At 38.5% G+C, this 22380-nt stretch overlaps 1 long non-coding RNA gene across 1 annotated transcript; it reads left to right on the forward strand.

Moving 5' to 3' along the window:
• Positions 1–9333: 9333 nt before the first annotated feature.
• On the forward strand, positions 9334–20612 carry LOC130454690 (uncharacterized). The gene is made up of 3 exons (XR_008912546.1): positions 9334–12930; positions 13250–13360; positions 14221–20612. It is a non-coding gene; the product is annotated as an uncharacterized LOC130454690 (long non-coding RNA).
• Positions 20613–22380: the final 1768 nt, after the last annotated feature.

The following is a 22380-nucleotide window of genomic DNA, read 5'->3' on the forward strand; positions in this document are numbered from 1 at the left end:
CACCCCCCACCTGCCAGTGCTTACTTTTTCCCCATTGATATTCTCGAGTTTTTGCTTCCTCAAGTGAATGTTTTTCTTTTATTTTGTCTAGATCTACTAAATAACTGACTGGTATCACAATAAATATTTAAATCTATTTTGTTATTATTTTCATTTTTAATTATATTACATTGCAACCACCTGTGAGTAATATTGCTCTATTTGTCTTTATGTTGAAAATATTTTATACTTGTATCCATACCAGTTTGATTATATCTTTGTAGATCAAACTCTTGGAGAGTGAATATTATGTATTTGCTTGAAAACATCATTTTTTTGTTTTTATTATTCTTTATATTTTACTTCCAAATATTCCCCCTCACTCCTTGCCTTCCCCTTCCTATTGAGAAGGCAAAAAATCATATCAATTATGTATGTGAAATGATAAAAAACAAATAAAAAACACATTCCCATATTAGCCATATTGCAAAAGAAGCAGGAGACAGTTCTAGATTGTGTTAATGATTACCACTTTGTAATACAGTTTGAAACCTGGTAATCCTGAGTTTTTTTTCCCCCATTGATTTCCTTGAGATCCTTGACCTTTTGTGTTTTCTAATGAATTTTGGTAAATTTTCTAGATTTATAAAAAAAAAAAAATTGGTATTTTAATTGCTACAACACTAAATGAGCAAATTTGTTGTTTTTTTAAAATATGACTTCATTCTACCCAAATGCAATCGATATTTCTCCAGTTGTTCAGAACTCTTTTGATGAGTGTGAAAAGTGAAAGTGTTTTTTAAATTGTATTGATATAGTTCTTGGGTTTGTCTTGGAAGATAGATTCCCAAGGATTTTATATTGCCTGTATATTTCATATTTTCTTTGAATAAAATTCCTTTTTTCTTTTGTCTTCCTCCTGCCTTTCATTAATAACCTACAGCAATACTAATAATTTTGTGGGATTATTTTATAACCTGCAACTCGCTGAATTGATTATTCTTGAATCTCTAGAGTTCCTTGGATATACCATAATTTGATAAGCAAATAAAGATAACTTTATTTTCTCTTTGGCTATTTATTACCTCCCTCCTTCCCTCCCTCCCTTCTTCCCTTTCTTCTTTTGTTTGTTCCTTCCTCCCTTCCTCCCTCCCTCCAATCCTCCCTCTCTCTGTCCCTTTCTTTTTTATTTCTCTTTTTGCATTCTTTTTCTTCTTTCTTTCTTTCTTTCTTTCTTTCTTTCTTTCTTTCTTTCTTTCTTTCTTTCTTTCTTTCTTTCTTTCTTTCTTTCTTTCTTTCTTTCTTTCTTTCTTTCTTTCTTTCTTTCTTTCTTTCTTTCTTTCTTTCTTTCTTTCTTTCTTTCTTTCTCTCTCTCTCTCTCTCTCTCTCTCTCTCTCTATCTTTCTTTCTTTCTTTCTTTCTTTCTCTCTCTCTCTCTCTCTCTCTCTCTCTCTTTCTTTCTTTCTTTCTTTCTTTCTTTCTTTCTTTCTTTCTTTCTTTCTTTCTTTCTTTCTTTCTTTCTTTCTTTCTTTCTTTCTTTTCTTTTTTGTCTTATTTTTTATAGGTGATATTATTTAAATTATACAAAGAAAATTAGAATTGTGGTAAATATTTAACTATATTAAATAATAATGATGCTTATGAACAAACTTGATTTCTCCAATCTTGCTGAAAGGGCCTTGAAATTTCTTCATCCCAATGATGCTAGTTTGGGGTTTTATTTGATACTGACTACCAATTTGGGAAAGGTAAACTCATTTCTATGCTTTCTCATTCTATTTATGTGTGTGTTTTAAAAAGAATCACTATTTTGTCAAATGTCCTTTTTCTGCAGCTGTTGATAATGTCATGTCCTTTTTATTATTAATATGACATTGTTTATAGTTTCCCTAATGTCAGTGCACCCCCTTATTTCCTCTCTGCCTCTCTCTCCCAATATATATATATACGTCTATATATATATATATACATACACACACACATGCATCCTTATAATAGTAATTATTAAGATGCTACAGTATACAATTTTATAATATTTTAGTCAATAATTTCCCTAAATACTTATATTTGTTATTGCTATAAAATTTTATCTTTCATGAGTTTGGGTGAAAAGTTCATATTTATTTCATAGCAAATATTTGGTTAATCTTCATTTTTCTTAACCAGTTTTGTTGTTTCAGAATTACTTGTTCTTTGTAGGTTTGATTGAGTTGAATTAGAAGTTAAAATGGGTCAGGATTTTGTTTCTTGGGGAGTTTATGTTGAATTGTATGTCTGTAATTTCATTATTTAAAATTTCCATTTCTTTTATAAGTCAAGATAGTTTATATTTTAATAATTATTAATCTATCTTTCTCAAATGATGCATTTTCTTGCCATATAATGGGACCAAATAGTTTCTATCAATTTCCTTTATTACTTCTTTATCTATGAAATTTTTTATTTTTATTTTTAATATTGATGATGTACTTTTTTCAAGTTATTCATTATCTGTTTTAATAATCTTTAAAAACTCATTCAGAATGAGAAAAAGTGGTCAGAAGGGTTAAGGAGTTATACAAATATATATGTGTATGTAAACATACAGGTCCATATATACATATATAAAATATACATAGCGTGTTGGTAAATTCTTAACTGTATCTCTGAAAAAATAGAATGAATCCAAAACACATATGCTAGAAACTCCCACCAACATAATAACTCATTTTATGTGTTATAATAGTTTTCTGTTTTGAATTTCCCCATGTTTTCCCATCTTTTCTTGCTCTGTTTATCTGTGCATTTTCCATTTGTTGTTTTATTAGTTGCTTTTGTGATTGACATGGGGCATTGACTTCTTAATTCTCTGTTTTGTTAATGAACATTTTTGAGAATATGTTTTTTTCCTTAACAACTCTGCTAGACCTCACAAGATTTGATTTGCTGTCTCACTAGTCTCAGAGTGTGTCAATCTTTGACAAACATTTATTATGTTTTCCAAGTGTTAAAGACTGATTTTGAAAATGTCCCTCTAAGTTCCCGGTTTGTATCTAAATGTTCTCTTCTGACTGGATTAACATGTGTGTAATTTCTGTGGCAGAACTTTCTTTCTTCTTCATTTTACTTAACTTGAACTTTCTCAGGCTCCCTAGCACTGAATTGAATAAGAATCAGTGTCAGCCTTTAGTAAGTTATTGTGATGAAGACTTTTTTAGAATCCTATGATTCATTTAACACAAAATTTCCATTTTTGTTCCTGGTAGATTTCATTCCATAAGCAAAGGTTGACAGTGGGAAGAGAGTTGACCTGAGAGTTAGGAGAATACAGGATCCAATTAGCTCCTGAGGGCAAACTAGTACCTCTAATCAGACTATATCCATAACCAGGATGTCCTGGGAAACTTCAGATCCATATCACTAATTGTCTCTTGTACATTTTAAACTAGATCTCCCAAAGACATAGCAAACTCAATTTATCTTACACTGATCTAATCTTTCATCTTAAACTAAGGGTTTATAACCTGTTAGCCAGAGATCTTGGGGGTTCAAGAACTTGTATGGGGAGGCAGGAATCCTTATTTTTACTGATCTCCAAGGTTAGCATTTCTTCGTCATGTAGGCAACAACCTACAGCAAATCTATGACTGTGTCCCCAGAGATGTCAGCTATCTCAAAAGCTCATTTACATTCAATACTACTTTGAAATAGATCAAGTCTCATATGATTATCTCAGTAGATTCAGAAAAAGCCTTTGACAAAATACAACACTCATTCCTATTGAAAACACTCAAAGGTATAGGAATAGAAGGGTCTTTCCTAAAAACAATAAACAGTATTTATCTAAAACCATCATCCAGCATCATCTGCAATAGAAGCCTTCCCAATAAGATCAGGAGTGAAACAAGGATGCCCATTATCACCTCTATTATTTAACATTGTACTAGAAACACTAGCAGTAGCAATTAGAGAAGAAAAAGAAATTGAAGATATTAAAATAGGCAATGAGGAGACCAAGCTACCACTCTTTGCAGATGATATGATGGTCTACTTAAAGAATTCTAGAGATTTAACCAAAAACCTAGTGGAAATCATCAACAACTTTAGCAAAGTCACAGGATACAAAATAAAACCACATAAGTCATCAGCATTTCTATATATCTCCAACCCATTTCAGCAGCACGAATTAGAAAGAGTAATTCCATTCAGAATCACCCTAGACAATATAAAATACTTAGGAATCTATCTGCTGAGACAAACATAGGAACTATATGAACACAACTACAAAACATTCTCCACACAATTAAAACTAGATCTGAGCAATTGGAAAAACATTAACTGCTCATGGGTAGGATGAGCTAACATAATAAAAATGACCATCCTGCCCATCGAACTACCAACATTTTTTTTTACTGAATTAGAAAAAACCATAACAAAGTTCATTTGGAGGAACAAAAGATCAAGGATATCCAGGGAAATCATGAAAAAAAATGCAAAGAAAGGAGACCTTGCAGTACCAGATCTCAAACTATACTATAAATCAGTGGCCATCAAAACAATTTGGTACTGGCTAAGAGACAGAAAGGAGGATCAGTGGAATAGACTTGGGGTAAATGACCTCAGCAAGACAGTCTATGATAAGTCCAAAGTTCCCAGCTTTTGGGACAAAAATCCACTGTTTGATAAAAAACTTCTGGGAAAATTGGAAGACAGTGTGGGAGACATTAGGTTTGGCTCACCACCTCACACCCTATACCAAGATAAACTCAGAATGGGTGGATGACTTGAAAATAAAGAAGGAAACTCTAAGTAAACTATGTGAACACAGAAAAGTATACATGTCAGATATTTGGAAAGGAAAGATTTTAAAACCAAGAAAGACTTAGAAAGAGTCACAAAATGTAAAATAAATAATTTTGACTACATCAAATTAAAAAGGTTTTGTACAAACAAAACCAATGCAAACAAAATCAGAAGGGAAGTAACAAACTGGGAAACAATCTTCCTAACAAAAACCTCTGACAAAGGTCTAATTACTCAAATTTATAAAGAGCTAAATCAATTGTACAAAAAATCAAGCCATTCTCCAATTGATAAATGGGCAAGGGCCATGCATAGGCAATTTTCAGTAAAAGAAATCAAAAGTATTAATAAGAACATGAAGAAGTGTTCTAAATCTCTTATAATCAGACAGATGCAAATCAAAACAACTCTGAGGTATTACCTCACACCTAGCAGATTCACTAACGTGACAGCAAAGGGAAGTACTGAATGTTGATGGGGATGTGGCAAAGTTGGGATATTAATTCATTGCTGGTGGAGTTGTGAATTGATCCAACCATTCTGGAGGGCAATTTGGAAATATGCCCAAAGAGCGCTAAAAGATTGTCTGTCCTTCAATCCAGCCATAGCAGTGCTGGGTTTGTACCCCAAAGAGATAATAAGGAAAAAGACTTGTACAAGAATATTCATAGCTGCGCTCTTTGTGGTGGCAAAAAATTGGAAAACGAGGGGATGCCCTTCAATTGGGGAATGGCTGAACAAATTGTGGTATATGTTGGTGATGGAATACTATTGTGCTCAATGGAATAGTGAACTGGAGGGATTCCATGTGAACTGGGAAGACCTCCAGGAAGTGATGCAGAGTGAGAGGAGCAGAACCAGGAGAACGTTGTACACAGAGACTGATACACTGTGGAATGTAATGGACTTTTCCATTAGTGGCAATGCTGCGATCCTGAACAACCCAGAGGGATCTATAAGAAAGAACACTATCCATATCCAGAGGAAAAACTGTGGGTGCAGAGAGACAGAAGAAAAACAAGTGCTTGATTACATGGTTCAATGGGGATATGACTGGGAATGCAGACTCTAAATGAACAATCTACTACAAATATCACCAACATGGAAATGGGTTCTGATCAAGGACACATTTAATACTCAGTGGAATTGCACAGCAGTTATGGGAGGGGTGGGGGGCAGGGTGAGAGGAATAGAAAATGATTTTTGTAACCAAGGAATAATGTTTGAAATTGACCAAATAAAAAATAATGTCAAAAAAAGAGAAATAGATCAAGTTTCATTGACACATGTAAAACCCCGTGGATTTGCTTGTTGGCTAAGGGAGGGGAGTGGGAGGAGAGGAGGGAAAGAGCATGAATCATGAAACCCTGGAAGAATATTCAAAATTAATGAATTAAATAAAAATTTTCAAATAAAAAAAGAAATAGATCAAGTCTTTAGATTTCATAGTAGATTGATTGCACATGATTGTAGTCATCCTCTCCATGGACTGTATTCAAATATACTTTTTTTCTTTTGTAAGTGTATAAATTTTATTTTATTATTTAAAGACTTTTTTTTTTCCTGAAAAGGGATCCAAAGGCTTCACTAGACTGGCAGAAGTATACAGGATACATGTGAAAAGGTAAGAAATCCCTCTCCTAAGTTATTCTCTCTTCCAAATATTCTTCTTTCTATTGAAAGCACTATCAGGGGTCTAGAGTCTATAACTTCATATTGTCCCAGACTCTCCTTCAATTCCACATTCTACCTCAATGGCTTTCCTTGCCTCTGGCGCCTTCTCTTGACTCCCAGCTATAATCCTAAGGGGATGTCCTGCAGAGTCGAACTAGTTAACTAGAGAACTGGTATCCCTCTTCAAGTCTGTCCACAGTGTAGACAATTTGACATCCAGATGGCAAATCAATTTTCCTCAAGCCCAGATATTACTATTCTATCCTGCTGGCTTCCAACTTCCTCTATGATGAAATCTCAACTCCTCTGTTTAGTTTCTCAACTTCTCACAAGCTAGTCCCAGCAGCCTAAGTGGGTATTGTTCCTCCTGCCATAGTCTATAACCCATCCCAAGTGCCCTCCTTTGGATTTCTCACACATATCCCTCCAAATCCTCTTCATTTTTCCTTTCCGTTGGCTATCTGCCATGCCTGGAAACCATTTCCTCCTTTCTCCAACTCAAACAATCCCTCTCTTTCTTTAAGATGGAGTTCAGGTCACATCATGAGGAAGCAAGAAACTTTTGCTGATTATTCAGTGTTACTACTTTTGCTCCCAAACTGCCTTATATGGAATTACTTTGTGTGTGCAGACACAACACACACACACACACACACACACACACACACACACACAAACACACACGTGAATATGTACCTTAATTTCCCTCAGGTTTCTGATGTCTAGATCTCCTCTGTACTTTTCTCCATCATTACTATGTAAATTCATTGGGGAAGAATTTTTTATTCTTCCTGCTTTGATCTCCAGAGTCTGGCCCAGTTCCTGGCACAAGGAGGTGCTCAAGAAATCCCTATTGACTGACTGAGCCACTGATCTCACCTTGGACCTTTGTTAGCTATATGAACCTTGTCAAGTCTCTCTATGCCTTTGCCCCTGGGTTTCCTTGTCTGTCCACTGGAGATAGCAATGCCCTTCCCAGCTGCCTTGCTGGGGCATTTCGAGGCTCCCCTGAGCTCATGCCTGGACACCACTTGCAGAGATGATGATCCCCATCCTTGATATCTTACTTCGCGTCTTGTTCCATAGCACTTGAAGGATGTGATGATCCTTGTGTTAACAACCGCCATGGACGCTCCCAAGCAAGAGCCACTTCTTTGACTTCTTGATCTGGGTTTGATTGCTAGAAACCATTTGGAGACATTCAAGGGAGATCTCGGGTTCTTGACGGCCCTCTCCAGAGTCCCAACACTTCCAAATTGTAGTGCTGTTTCCTGTTTCCTATTGAAGCAGGGGCTGGGCTCAGGCACTTCCCACAAACTTAACACTGACTCGCGCTTGTTAGAAGGGAGGGTTTGTCACCCTCCCCACGCCATCATGTTGGAGGAAGCAAGGCCATTCGAGAAGCCGGTGAGCTCAATTGTACGCTTGCTAATGGCTCACAAATCTGCGCAGCAAAGTGCAGAGTGCGGGAGAATTTCTCTGCTCCCGAACTGCAAATTGAAAAAGTTCGAGAAAATGATTTCATCAATCTCCCAAGTGGATGCTTTCTGAATTCCTCCCAGCCAGGGAAGGCCGACATCTGATTCCATTAACATGCAAAGCCGAGTCGGCTTTGCCAAGGAGGAAAATTTAGGAGCACCCAAGTCATGTGATCACACATTCATATAGGTGACACAGACATTCATATAAGGACACCGTACACATGGCAGTATCTGCGTGTTTCCTGAACACACAAAAAACTTGCTCTTGTGTCTGAAAAGCTGTTCAGGCTCAGGGGGTACAGCTGGACCTGTGTTTGAGTCTCACCCAATACCCACTAGCTCTGTGACTCTATGCTCAAGCTCAGAGAGAGGCAGAGAGAGAGAGAGAGAGAGAGAGAGAGAGAGAGAGAGAGAGAGAGAGAGAGAGAGAGAGAGAGAGAGAGAGAGAGAGAGAGAGAGAGAAGGAGAAGGAGAGAGAGATGGAGAAAAAGAGGAGAAGGAAAGGGAGAAAGAGAGAGAGGGAGAGAGGCGGGAAGAGAGAGAGAGACAGACAAACAGACAGAGAGAGAGAGAGAGAGACAGAGAGACAGAGAGACAGAGGGAGAGACAGAGACAGAGACAGAGAGACAGACAGAGAGAAGAAAGAGGAGAGGGAGAGAGGAGAGAGAGAGGGAGAGGGAGTGAGAAAGAGACAGAGACAGAGACAGACAGACAGAGACAGAGAGAGAAAGAGAGACAGAGAGAGAGTCAGAGACAGAGAGAGAGAGAGAGAGAGAGAGAGAGAGAGAGAGAGAGAGAGAGAGAGACAGAGAGAGAGAGAGATAGAGACAGAGAGACAGACAGAGAGAAGAAAGAGGAGAGGGAGAGAGGAGAGAGAGAGGGAGAGGGAGTGAGAAAGAGACAGAGACAGAGACAGACAGACAGAGACAGAGAGAGAAAGAGAGACAGAGAGAGAGTCAGAGACAGAGAGAGAGAGAGAGAGAGAGAGAGAGAGAGAGAGAGACAGAGAGAGAGAGATAGAGACAGAGAGACAGAGAGAGAGAAAGAGAGAGAGAGAGAGGGAGAGACAGAGAGACAGAGAGAGAGACAGAGAGAGAGAGAGAGAGGGAGAGAGGGAGGAAGGGAGGGAGGGAGGGAGAAAGGGAGAAGGAGAGAAAAGAGAATGCAGCAGGCAGGGAAAGAGAAGAACAGAGACAGAGAATAGAGTTCATCCACTTTTTAAATCTACATCTACATCTATATGTTTCTGCATACTCTGTATACACCAGCCCAGATCACATCCTCCCCTACAACTTTGTAGACAATCGATGAGTTTTTGTGATTGGTAGAAGCGCCCCCGTGTGGCTGATCTAGTGATGACTCTCTCAGAACTTCCATTGGCTAAATGTGGGACGCGGCCAGGTAGGGACCATTTGTGGGCTCCGCCTGGGATTCCTTCCTAGCTTGGGAGATCTGGGCAGAGCTTGGGCGAGCTGCTTGTCGAACACAGTGAAGCAGGTGCCCGCCATCCCCATGTCACCATGGGTTTCTGTGTGTCTACCTTGCTGTGCCCGTCTAGGCATTTGGGTGAAGCATGTGTGACTGGCCTCTCCCAAGCCCCTGCTTTGTGCTAGACTCTGCCCAGCACCTCGCTATGTGCCTGACAGCTCTCTGTCCATAACTGCGGCTCTCCCTCTCCCCTCGGGATCTCTCCTGTGACCACTCCTTTGCCTGGACACCGTCCTCCTAGCTCTGCAGCAGCTCTTTCTCAACTTGCCAGAAGCACCTTTGGGTGCTCGGTTTTTGCTTCCTCCCCTCCTCGGAGGACAGCTGGAGTCTCGCTCTCTCTGCGGGGCTGAATGAGGGAGCCTGGAAGTTCTGGGCCTGTTGAAGGTGAAGAAAAGGCAGCATCGCGCTCCGATTGGACCATCGAGCTCCTTTTCCCAGTTTCCCTTTCCCGGAAGTGTGGCCGGAAGTCTTTTTGCCTTCAGAGGATCAAAACAAAGGCCAGAACTTCCCGCATTGCTTGGGATGTCTCGGAAAATCGGGCCGCTGCCCGCCATGGCAGTTTCCCATTGAATGGGCTATTTTCTTTATGCGTCTCTGGCCACACGGCCACAGAACAGCTGCCAAGTTAATGGGGTCGCCCTGTTCAGCCTCCCCATAGAAACCTCACCGGGGAGGGTCACTCTTGTTTTCATCTCGGCTTTCCTCCCGGATCGGAAAGATTCCAAACAGAAAATCATCATTTAATGGCGGTTTCTGTCCGCGCCATTAGAGCGGGTCCTGCAAATATTGACTGAGGCTCCTCCTGATGCTCGCTTCTTCTTTAGCCAATACTCGGAGGCCATCTGAGAGCGATAGGGGACGTTGTGTCAACAGGAGCTCAATGCTTTTTAAATGGTTTGTTAGTTGCCTAACAAGCTGTAAATGCGTTTTTAGAGGAGCAGGAAGCATGTGCTGCAGTGCAGAGTGGTGGCCCTTTTTCATCAAGAGATGAGAGCAAGAGGCAGAGAGCAGCCCACGACAGAGAGGGCCAGGCCTGCAGTAGAGAGGATTTCGGTTCCGGTGTGGCCTCAGACACTTCCTTGCTGTGTGATCTTGGGCGAGTCACTTACCCCATTTTCCTAGTCTGTGCCCCTCTGCCTTAGAGTTGTTACTGAGAAAACATTAAAATAAAAACCAAAGAATGGAGCGGGTCCAAGGGTCTCATTGTCGGTCAGGGTCACATTTTGGAGCCCCCTTTTCAGAAGTGGGAGCGGCCTTTCACCATCACTGGACCGAATGCACTATGGCGAGAAGAAATTGTTTTTAAGTCACGAGAATCAGAAATGCCATAGAAACCATTTTCTTCAGTTGTTTTCCAGGCACATCTGACTCTCTGTGATGACATTTAGGGATTTCTTGGCAAACACACTGGAGCGGTTTGCCATTTCCGTCTCCAGCTCATTTTACAGACGAGGAAACCAAAGGAAACCAAAGCAAACAGGGTTCGGCCATTCGCCCGGGTTATAGAGCTAGTCAGTGTCTGGAGGCAGACTTGAACTCGGGGACAAGAGCTGCTTGACTCCAGATGGGGCAGTTTATCCACTTGTGCCACCTGGCTGCCCCCAGAAGGACCCTCTTTCACGTATCTCTTCCCTAAATGGTCGTTTCCTTGTCTCCCTCTCACCCAGCAGAATTCACCTTTTCTTTTTCTGTGTCAGTAAAAAGGAAATGAAAAGATTGAATGTCAGTTTAACTTTGGGCTGAAAAGGACCAGGGAAGACAGAGGCAGAACTCGGAATGGAAGAATCTTTGAACTGAGAATTCTTCAAATCATTACAAGTTGAGGCTCGAAGGATCTCAGTACACTGAGACGAGATGCCAGAAAACACCCAACAAGTGATCTGCTCTCTTTGCCCTGAAGACTTCCATCAGGGGAGAACGCACTTCCTCTCCAGACAATCCATCCTACCACTGAATCGTTGTGTTGCTTAGGAAGAATTTCCTTCCATGTCCTTCTGCCTCATTTGCCTCATCTATAAAATTACCTGGTTTAACTCCGCGACCCCTCCCAAATAAACACTTGTTTTCCGATGATCCGAAGTAGGAATCTGCTTTTTTGCAAATTCTACCCATTGTTTCCAGATCTTCTGGGGTGAGGCAGAACGCTTCATGTGGCAGCTGCTTAAATTCAAGAAGGGGATTCCTGTATGGTGACTCCTTAACCTCCAGATCTTCTCTTCAGTCCAATCAACTCAATCTCTTCCATCAGAGATAGGCTGGAACCCTTTCTAGTCGTCTCATTTTTCTGTCTCTGAACCTTAGAAATGTGGGCTTCCTAAAATGTGGCATCTGCAGCTGGTTTCAGCCTTTCAGACATCCTCTGAAGTGGGGCCATTAGGTTCTTGGAGGGTGGGGGACAATGTTAACTTCTCTTGACACATCCCACTGCTTCTCCTATTGACCATCGAATCACTTCACTGACCGCAAGATGACTTTCACACCCCCTATTGACTTCCCCTCCCTCTCTTATGCCCTCCATTTTTGTCCAGTGGTTTTTTGGAATCTAGATGCTTAATGTTGTCTTCATCCTCTAGATTTCCTCAGCCTTCAAATGTCTCCTCTTTTCTTCTAGCCTTTATACCTAGGTGATCACTGACTCGATGGCATTCATAGATGAACATCATCATTCCTTGGGGAACAAAAGCTACTTCTTCCCTACATGGTCCAGCTTCCCCTTTTCTAGGACATTCCTCACACCTATCACTTGATTCCCAATGGCCAGTGGTACTTCTTTCTGTTTTTGCTCTGTTATTCTTCATCCTTCCTTTCTCTTCCTACAATGTAAGGTTTCCTATGGCCCTTCACATCCTTTTCTTTCTTTCTTTTTTCCTGAAGATCTGCTTCAATTTTACCAATGAAAAATGTATAATAAATGGGAGAAGACACATAGGAGGCAGATAGGTGATTGAGCGGCTAAAGCTCTAGATTTGGAGTCAAGAAAACCAGAGTTCATATCTTGTCGCAGCTATTTTCTTGACTGGTTAACCCTAAATGTCCCCATCTGTAAAATGAAAATAATAATAGCCTCCATTTCCTAGAGTTATCGTGCGGATCAAGGAACTAATACTACAAAGTGCTCTGAAAACATCAAGGCGCCATATCAACACAACTTCTCATTATTTTCCAGCCTTTTCACTGACTCAGGAAGAGACCTATTTAGAATTTGGGAAGGGAGATGTGTTATTTGACGAAACTCAAACACAGCAAACATTATGCAGGTCTCTGTAAAATTCTTGATCACCATGGTTTTGTGCAGCAAGATTTCCAGACCTTTGTGTTTCTGCCAGTGGACTACTGCCAGGCTCTGGCTAATGACCTGGGTGCAGGTAATATTTCACCATTAGCTTTGTTTATTCTCCTTCAATCGGCAATCATTATATTCCTTTTGTACCCTAATTTATTCAATTTCCAGGATTTATCAAATGAAATGGAAGTATTCAAATTGTTCCCCCTTTTTCCAGTGAGTTTCAGTGATATCCCTAGACATGTGAGTACTCAACTTTCCTTAAGGGTTCTCTTTTTCATATTCCATCTCTATTTCTGACTGTCTCTCTGTCTCTGTCTCTTTCTGTCTCTGACTTGATCTCTCTGTCTCTCTGCCTCATTGTCTTTTTATTTGCCTAGATCTCTGATTCTTTCTCTCGCCCTAGCTGTTTATCTCTGTCTATCTGACTGTCTGTCTCTGTCTTTGTCTCTGTCTGTCTCTCTCTCTGCTTCTCTCTCTGGCTCCCTCTCTCTGTCTCTGTCTCTCTCTGTGTGTCTCTGTCTCTCTCTCATTCTGTCTATCTGTCTTTTTTTTCCCTTAGCTCTTCTCCCATCTGTCCTTTGCCCTGAGAAACCAGGGAGGCAGCATGACAACCTGGTTGCCCTCTGACTTGGTGCATGATGTAAATATGCCAGGAAACATATAAGAGCAGGTAGTTGCAGCTTAAAGCACTGCATGGTCTCCATCCCATGGGATCAACTGCCCTAAAATTATGTCTCTGGAAGAAAATAGTAAGATCCAACTCCATCCCTCATTGTTATGATTGGGAAGAAGCCTGGGATAGTGCGAGGGGCCAAGATTATGGGTCTGGAGCCCCGAGCAGGAGTGCTGTCATTGCTGCTTTGCTAGCTCAGCGCAGTGCCTTGCGCCCAGTAGGTGCTTAATAAGTGTTTACTCATTGATGGATTGAAGTGACTTCATCCCTTTGAGCCTCAAAGACCAGATGGTATGTAAAGTCTAAGCTGGAACATTCTGTGACAATGCAATGTGAAAAATGTCCCTGCTTTTCTCCTTCCCATCGCTCCCTGCCTGCCTGGACTCCTTTTGGGTAATTCTTCGCCTTGAGGTTTTCTGTTCTTAATGGGCACTTTCCTAACTGCAGTGGGCAAAGAAAGGAAGTCAGTGTGGAGAGAGCGGCACCCTAATTAACTTGGCTTCTGCTTGCTGGCTAATTTCATGTGCGTCACTGTTCTGGAGTAGATGGGCTGAGCATCTCAAGGATTAGTGAACAGCGCCAGCAGCCCCACATCTTAACCCCTACCGTTCCTCCCCTCCTGCTTTGCCAGGGAATTCCAAGCGAAGAAGAGGCAGGGGACCATGGGAAGCTGGATCTTGGCCTCGAATGCCAAGGCTTTTACCCTATCGTAGACCCCTTGGGCCAGCCAGGGATACCCGAGTCCATTCTCAGCGCAGTGCTTTTAAATGTATCTGATAAATTACATTGAATTTAAAAAGAAACAAATTAAATGGCCATAAATGCATATACAACTCACTTCTGACATCCATCCACAGACCGACTCCAGCCTCAAAGCCCCTGATCGAGCGGCTCTGAAACGACGCGCAGCTGCATATATGTACTTATCTGTAAGGGTAGAGGAGAGTGGAAAGCAACGCCATCTTCCTTTGGAGCCTCGATCGTCAGCCCTCTACCCAAGTCCGTGGCCGTTCCTGTTGGATGCGTAACGTAATGGAGACAGTGCTGTGCTCGGACTCAGGCAGACCTGGGGAGAAATCTTACCCTGAAACTGGGCAGCCATTTGGCCAGACAAGCCACTTTAGCTCTGAAGCCCACTTGTTTCATCTATAAAAGAGGACAAATCATATCCCTCCTCTCGGAGGTTTACTGGGCAGCCCAAATGAAATCATGGAAATGACCGGCTTTACGGACCCAAGCGTTTTAATGAATTCCAATGGCTATGGCATTATTACTTAGAGAAGCGCGATGTATTGGAGAGATACCCAACAGCAAAGTCCAGCCCTGGTAATTTCCAGAATCCAGCAATATCAAAGGTAAATGTCTATGCCAATTGATATTGCTATTAGTAGAAGCAATGTCCCAGGTCTCAATGGAAATGTATGGGTTTAGCATTCATACAGTCAAGCCCTGTAGGGGCATATGTACTTATGAAGAAAAGGAGTGAGTATCTTTTAAACCTTTACTTTGTACAGTCACTGATCTAAGAGCTTTACAAACCTTATTTCACAATAGCCCTATAAGGTATTTACTCTTATTTTCTCCATTTTATAATTTAAGAAACTGAGGCAAGCAGAGCTTAACTGACCTATCCAGGGACACATAGCTAGTAAGTGTCTGAGACTGGATTTGAGCTTTAGTCTTCCTACCACCCGATCTGCTGCTCTATCCACTGCACCACCTAGCTGCCTATAAGTAATTTTATACTCTCATGAAGTCCCCACTCTTTTTGTTTGGCTTTGAGCATCTTACATGTCCTGCCCTCTTCCTACCTTTCCAGTCTTCTTGTACCTTACTTCTTTTTTTTTTAATTATTTATTTTAAGATATTTTTCCATTGTTACATGATTTATGATCAACCCCTTCTCTCCACCCTCCTGAAGCTGACAAGCACTTCCACTGGGTTTTACATGTATCATTGTTCAAAGCCTATTTCCATGTTACGCACATTTGCTCTAGAGTGATCTTTTAGTGCCAAAATCCCCAATCATATCCCTTTCTAACCACATGATTGATCCTAGGTTTTTCTTCTGTGTTTTTCCTCCCACAGTTCTTTCTCATAAGTTCTTTTGGATTGTCCTGAATTGTTGAATTGCTGCTAGTAGAGAAGTCCATTACGTTTGATTGTCCCACAGTGTATCAGTCTCTGTGTACAACGTTCTCCTGGTTCTGCTCCTCTCACTCTGCATCAGTTTCTGGAGGTCTTTACAGTTCACACAGAATCCCTCCAGGTCATCATTCCTTTCAGCACAATAGTATTCCATCCCCATCAGATACCACAGTTTGTTCAGCCATTCCCCAATGGAAGGGCATCCCCTCATTTTCCAATTTTTGGCCCCCACAAAGTACACAGCTATGCATATTTTTGTACATCTTTTTCCTTATTATGTCTTTGGACTTGTACCTTCTATGATCCATGGATCCTGCTATCCTTGCTCTTCCTTGAACAAAACAATAACAAATTTCAACACATCCTCCACAATTATGATTCAAATCATCTCCCTCATTCCCTCCTGGAGATGGAAAGCAATTTGATCTGGGTTATACATGTGTGATCCTGCAAAACATACTTCCATGCTGGTTTTTGTTTTAAGACAATGCACATATGAAACCAAAACCCCCAAATAAAAACACACACTAACATGAGACATAATATGCATTGATCTTGATTCTGACTCCAACAGTTCTTAAAGAAGCCTTTCATGATGTTAGATTATCTTGAATTATCATGGATAGCTTGCTTAGAAATCACTTATTCCCCGTTTTCTCCCCAGTAGACTGATAGCTCTTGGAAGATCAGGGAATGTATCTTGCTTTTTTTTTATAAGCCCAAGTATTTGTCACAACACCTGACAAAAGTGAATCACTCAATAAATGCTTGCTGGCTTCCCAAAGAGGAATCTTTGCTCTGTTGATAATTTCTGTCATCAATACCTTAATAATTCTGACATGCCCAATATCACTTATGGGTCCAGAGGAAGGTTTTAGAAAATGACTCAAATCCCTGTGAGGCCCTTCCTTTAGCCAGTTTAATTTTGTTGAATGTGTTTGCAAATGTGTTTCATGATAGCATTTTTCAAAGACTGTCTCCTAGGCTACAGTGGGGCCATGCATTTCCTATAGAGAGGTGAGGACCAGTCCTGACAAATCCTGGGAATACTGAAGAAAATGATTACATACGAATGCTTCTTATTCTGTTCTTCTCATTTTGCATCATGCTGTGTAAGGCTTCACATCCACATAAAAATGTTAAAACTTTATAAGGGAATTAAAAAAAAATTCTTTTGGTCATCCATAAGTTCCTTGTAATATCTTGTTATGACCTTGCATTCCTATAATAATTGGCAGCTAGGTGGCTCAGTGGACAAAGTGCTGGGTTTGGAATCAGGAAGATGAGCTTTCATCAATTCAAATCTGGCCTCAGACACTTTCTAGTTGTGTCACCCTGGGCAAATCATTTAAAACTATCTGCCTCAGTTTTCTCATCTGTAAAATGACCTGGCGAGGGAAATTATAAAGCACTCCAGTATCCTTGCCAAGAAAATGCCAATTTAAGATTCAGGAAAACAAGCAAATGCTGGTTACTGAAGTCCTTGACACTGTCAAATGATGCTGCATCTGAAAGTAATATGATTTTTTCAATGGAAATGTCATTACATAAGAAATATTAGCTTCTACTTTGCTGCTATACCCTAAGGACCTAGGGACTTCTTCATCTGATTTGAATCTGAAAGCTTCCCCATGTGCTATCTCTCCCTTTGGAATGTGAGCTTCTCAGACATCTCTCAAGAGCAAGGAATGCTATTTTCTATTTATATTCCTAGAAAATAACATAGTTCTTTGTAAATAATTGTTGTGGCTCATTCGTTTTCAGTAATGCCCAACTCTTCCAAACTCCTTTTGGGTTTTTTTTTTTTTGACAAAGATACTGGAGCTATTTGTCATGTTATTCTACAGATTATTTTACAGATGGGGAAGTGAGGGAAACAGAATTAAGTGATTTGCCCAGGGTCACATAGCTAGTAAATGTCAAGGTCAGATTTGAACTTAGGGAGATGAATATTCCTCATTACAGGTCCAGTACACTATCCAATATTCCAAATCTAAACTTTATAGGTAGTAAGTGCTTAATAAATGCATCCTCTATGCACCCATCTATCCATCCAATCATTCATCCCATCATCCACCCATCCATCCATCCATCTATCCATCCATCCATCCATCCATCCATCCATCCATCCATCCATCCATCCATTTATCCATGCATGCAGTCAATCATCAATCTATCCATCCATCTATCCATCTGTTCATAAATTCATTCATTCATTCATACATTCATTTATAGGTATGCTCTACCTTCCTCATTAAACTCTAACCTCAAAAAGGCCAGGGAAAAAACCTTAGTCATCTTTCTTGAGATTCTTCAGATCTTCAAGCACAGGGATTTGCAAGAAATCAGCTCCCATTAATAATTTGTTGAATGAAACCAAAATAAATTGTTAGTTTTCTTTTTCCCTTTGTTTCCTAGCACAGTGCCTAGAACATAGTAGGCACTTGCTAGATGTTTCTTGACTAATTGTTAGATATCCATGGACATTATTCCATAATCCTCCATTGGGGTGGGAAGATGACTATGTTCTTGACAGTTCTTCTAATAGTCCAGTTTATGGAAGTCCAAACAAGGTGATGGCTAATTTTAGTACAAGCCCATTGCTTGAGATACTTAACATGTTGGCCACACTTTTAATGCATTTTTATTTCCTTACAATGAATTTTGGAGACTATTTCCTTCCAAATGGCAGAGTTAATGTCTAGAATAGGTAAGGGAAAACCCGCATGGATGAAATCATGACTCCCCAAGTAAGAGCTGATAGACATTCTCCAAGGTGCAAACAGACAAGATTACTTGCCAAAGCTAAGATATCAATTAATTTTTCCATTTGAGGATGTTGTGACTCCTTCACCCTAGGAGATCCAGTCAGGATGCAAGTCTACTCCAAACCATACTTCTAAAGTTATCATTCTATGGTGTCTTACTGTCAAAGGAGTTTATCTGTAATACTTGCCTATGAATTTTTTAAGGTCAAAATAAGCTTTTCCATGGACTAGATCTATGGAATGTCGAACCAAGTCTTTTTCCAAATACTTAATTAAATTCTAAATACTTTCTTTCAAGAAAATCATTTTCAGTTCCAAGTCATCATCCTCCTTCCAGATTCACTCCCATCCATTGAGAAGAAATATGGTATTCATTATACATATGAAATCATTCAAAATATATTTCCATATTAGCTATGTTGTTTAAAAAGAAGAAAAAATGCTTCAATCTATGCCCCGAGCTCATTCAGTTCCCTATCTGTTGGTGGATAGTATTTTACATCATATAAACTTTGGATCAGAGATACTAAGATTTTCAAATTTAATTATCTTTAAAAGCTTCTGATACTGTAGATCATGTTATCCAAGTTCTACTCGCATTACTTTCAATCAGTTCATATAAATCTTCCTATGTATTTCTGAAACCATCATTTTTTATTTTTTATGGCACGGTAATATCACATCATTTCATGTACTATATAACTCATTCAGTCATTCCCACACTGATGGGCATGTCCTCAGTTTCCAATTCTTCGTCACAACAAAAAGGAATTATTATTAATATTTTTGAATATATGAAACCTTCCCCCTTTTTTGTTGATCTCTTTGGGATACAAACTTATCATGGCAGTCCATGATTATTCACAGATTATGGGCAGTTTTTTAACCCTTTGTGCATAGATCAATTAAGGAATGAAATTATTATTATAAATCTGGCTCACTTTTCTACATATTTGTAAAATTATATCCTTATTGGTGAGATTGGCTGCCAAAAAAGAATTCTCTTTTTTCCCTGTTGTTCTAATTGTAACTACCTTGCTTTTGTTTATGCAGAATCTTTTTTCAATTTTAAGTCATCAGTTTATTTATTTTACCTCCTATGAAATTGTCTATCTCTTGTTTGTTCTCAAACACTTCCCCTATCTATAGATGTGGAAGGATATTTATTCCACACTCCTTTAATTTGCTTAAGATAATACTTCTTATGTACAAATCAGAAACCTATTTTGAGGTGGTAGGTGGTCTTAGACGCTGGACTATGAATTGTTTTTCCCAGACTGCTTTCCAGCTTTCCCAATATTTTTAAAGTGAGTTTTTGCCTGAATAACTGCACTCTATGGGCTCATCAAATAGTAGCCTACTCTCTTCCTTTTGTTCTTTATGTTCTATACTGACTCTATTCCATTTATTAACCAACCATTCTATTTCTCATTCATTACCAATTGATTTTAAGGATTATAGCTATTTAACATTCTTTGGAGTGTGGTACTGATAGTGCCCCTTCTTTCACATTTTCCCCTTCAATTCCATTCATAGTCTTGACTTTTTATTCCTTCATATGAATTTTATCATTTTTTCTACTTCTGTAAAGTAATTGTTTTGAAGTTTAATGGTATCATCTTGAATAAGTAAATTAAAGTGCAATTGTCATTGTGATTATATTAGCTTGGCCTTCTCATGAGAAATTAATATTTATACAGTATTTAGATGTCTTGTTTTCTGTTTTTTGTAATTGTGTTCATGTAGCTCCTGTGTGTGTTTTCTCAGGTAGACTCCCAAGTATTGTTTTTAACTGTATGTAGTTATGTTGAGTGCAATTTTTCTTTTTATCTCATTCTGCTTCATTTTGTAGGAAATATACAGATTTTTGTGGGTTATAACCTGTATATTTACTCATGTGGCTCATGTGTTTCAACTTATATTTAGTTGACTCTATGATTACCTAAGTATACCCTCATAATATCTGCAAAAAGATAGTTTTGTTTCCATGTTACCTATGATTAGTCTTTCATTATCTTTTCTTCGTATTATTGCTGTAGCTAGCATTTTTAGTACAATATTGAAAAATAATGGTGATAATATACATCCTTGCTTCACCTCTGATCTTATTGGGAAAGCTTCTAGTTTTTCCACAATGCAGATAATGCTTGCACTTGGTTTTAGATAGGTAGTGCTAATCATTTAAAAAATCAATATTTATTCCTATGTGTTCTTGTGATTTTAATAGTAATGGATTTGCTTTTTTCTGCATGTGTTGATTTAATCACATGATATTTGTTACTGCTAAAGTCAATTATGCTGACAGTTTTCCTATATTGAATCATCTCTGCAGACCTGGCATGAATATGACAAGGTTATAATGTGTGATATATATATATATATATATATATATATATATGTAAACTCCTTCCTAATGTTTTCTTTAAATTTTTGCATTAATATTCATTAAAGAAATTGGTCTACAATTTTATTTCTCTCTTTTTGCTGTCCCTGGTTTAAGAATCAAAACCATATTTGTGTTATAGAAAGAATTTGGAAAGGCATTTTCTTTACCTATTTTTAAACCATTTATATAATATTGGGATTTTATTTTTCTTTAAATGTTTGGTAGAATTCACTTGTAAATCCATCTGGGATCTGTTCACAACCCCCACCCTCACCCCCCACCAGGGAGTTCATATATAGTTTATTTGATTTCTTTTTCTAAAAGAGGATTATTTAAGCATTACATTTCCTCCTGTTATTCCAGAAAATATGTATTTTGTAAATATTCATATATTTCACTTAAATTTTCAGCTTTACTTGCAAATAATTGGTGAAAATAGTTTCTGTTTCCTTTAATTTCATCCAAATGGGTTGCAGAATCACTTTTCATTTTTAATAACAGGTTGTTATATGATAATTTCAGTCATGTTTGATTCTTTGTGATCCTCTTTGGGGGGGGGATAAAGGCTTGATTTTCCTTTTCTTTCTCCAGTTCATTTTACAGATGAGGAAGTTGAGGCAAAGAGTTAAGTGACTTGCTCAAAGTCACACAACTGGTAAGTGTCTGAGGCAAGATTTGAACTCAGGTCTTTCTAACTCCTGGTCCATTTACTCTATCCACAACAGCCCCTAGCTGCACCAACTGTACAGACAATTTGCTTTTATTATTTTTTAATCAAATTATGGTTGGCTTGATTTCTTATTCTAAGAGAGGATTATTTAAAAATTCTATTTTATCTTCTGTTATTATGGAAAATTTGCATTTTGTAAATATTCATATATTTCATTTAAATTGTCAGTTTTGTTGGCATATAATCAATTAAAATAATTTATGCATTTTTCCATAAAGGCAGCTTCTCATTTTATTTATTAGTTCGCTTTATTTATACTTTCAATTTCATGAATTTATCCTTTGGTTTCATGATTTCTATTTTGTTGTTGAATTGGATATTTTAAATTCATTTTCTTTACAGGATTTTTTCAGTTGCATGTTAAATTTCTCAATCTTGTCTTTTCCTTATTTGTTGCTATATGCATGTGACTTTTCCCATAGGTACTGCTTTGACTATATCCCACAAATTTGGGTGTGTTTTCTCACTGTGGATTTTATCTTTATGAAATTATTATTTTTTTTTTATCATTTGTTCATGGACCCATTCATTCTTTAGGATTAAATTATTTTGTTCCTAATTAGTTTTTAACCTATTTTAGGGGCACTTTTTACATATAATTTAATTGCATCAGGGTACCAAATGGATGCAGTTAATATTTCTACTTTTCTGCATGTGTTTGTGAAGTTTTATGCTGTAATTGATAGTAATTTTTGAGAAGGTGATATATACAGCATAGAAACAGAAATTCTTTCCAATTCTATTCACTATTCTCCAGACCTCTATCATATATATATATATATATATATATATATATATATATATATATATATATATATATATATATATATAAATTCTGTACATCTCCTGAACTTCTGTTTGGTTTATTTCATGTTTAGATTTGTCTAGTTCTTAGAGGGGCAAATTGAAATCCCTGATTAGTATAGTTTTACTTTCCATTTCTTTCTGTAACTCATGTAACTTCTGTTAAAAAATTTGGGTCACA

The sequence above is a fragment of the Monodelphis domestica genome, chromosome 5 (genome assembly GCF_027887165.1).
Source record: "Monodelphis domestica isolate mMonDom1 chromosome 5, mMonDom1.pri, whole genome shotgun sequence".
Taxonomy (NCBI): Eukaryota; Metazoa; Chordata; class Mammalia; order Didelphimorphia; family Didelphidae; genus Monodelphis; species Monodelphis domestica.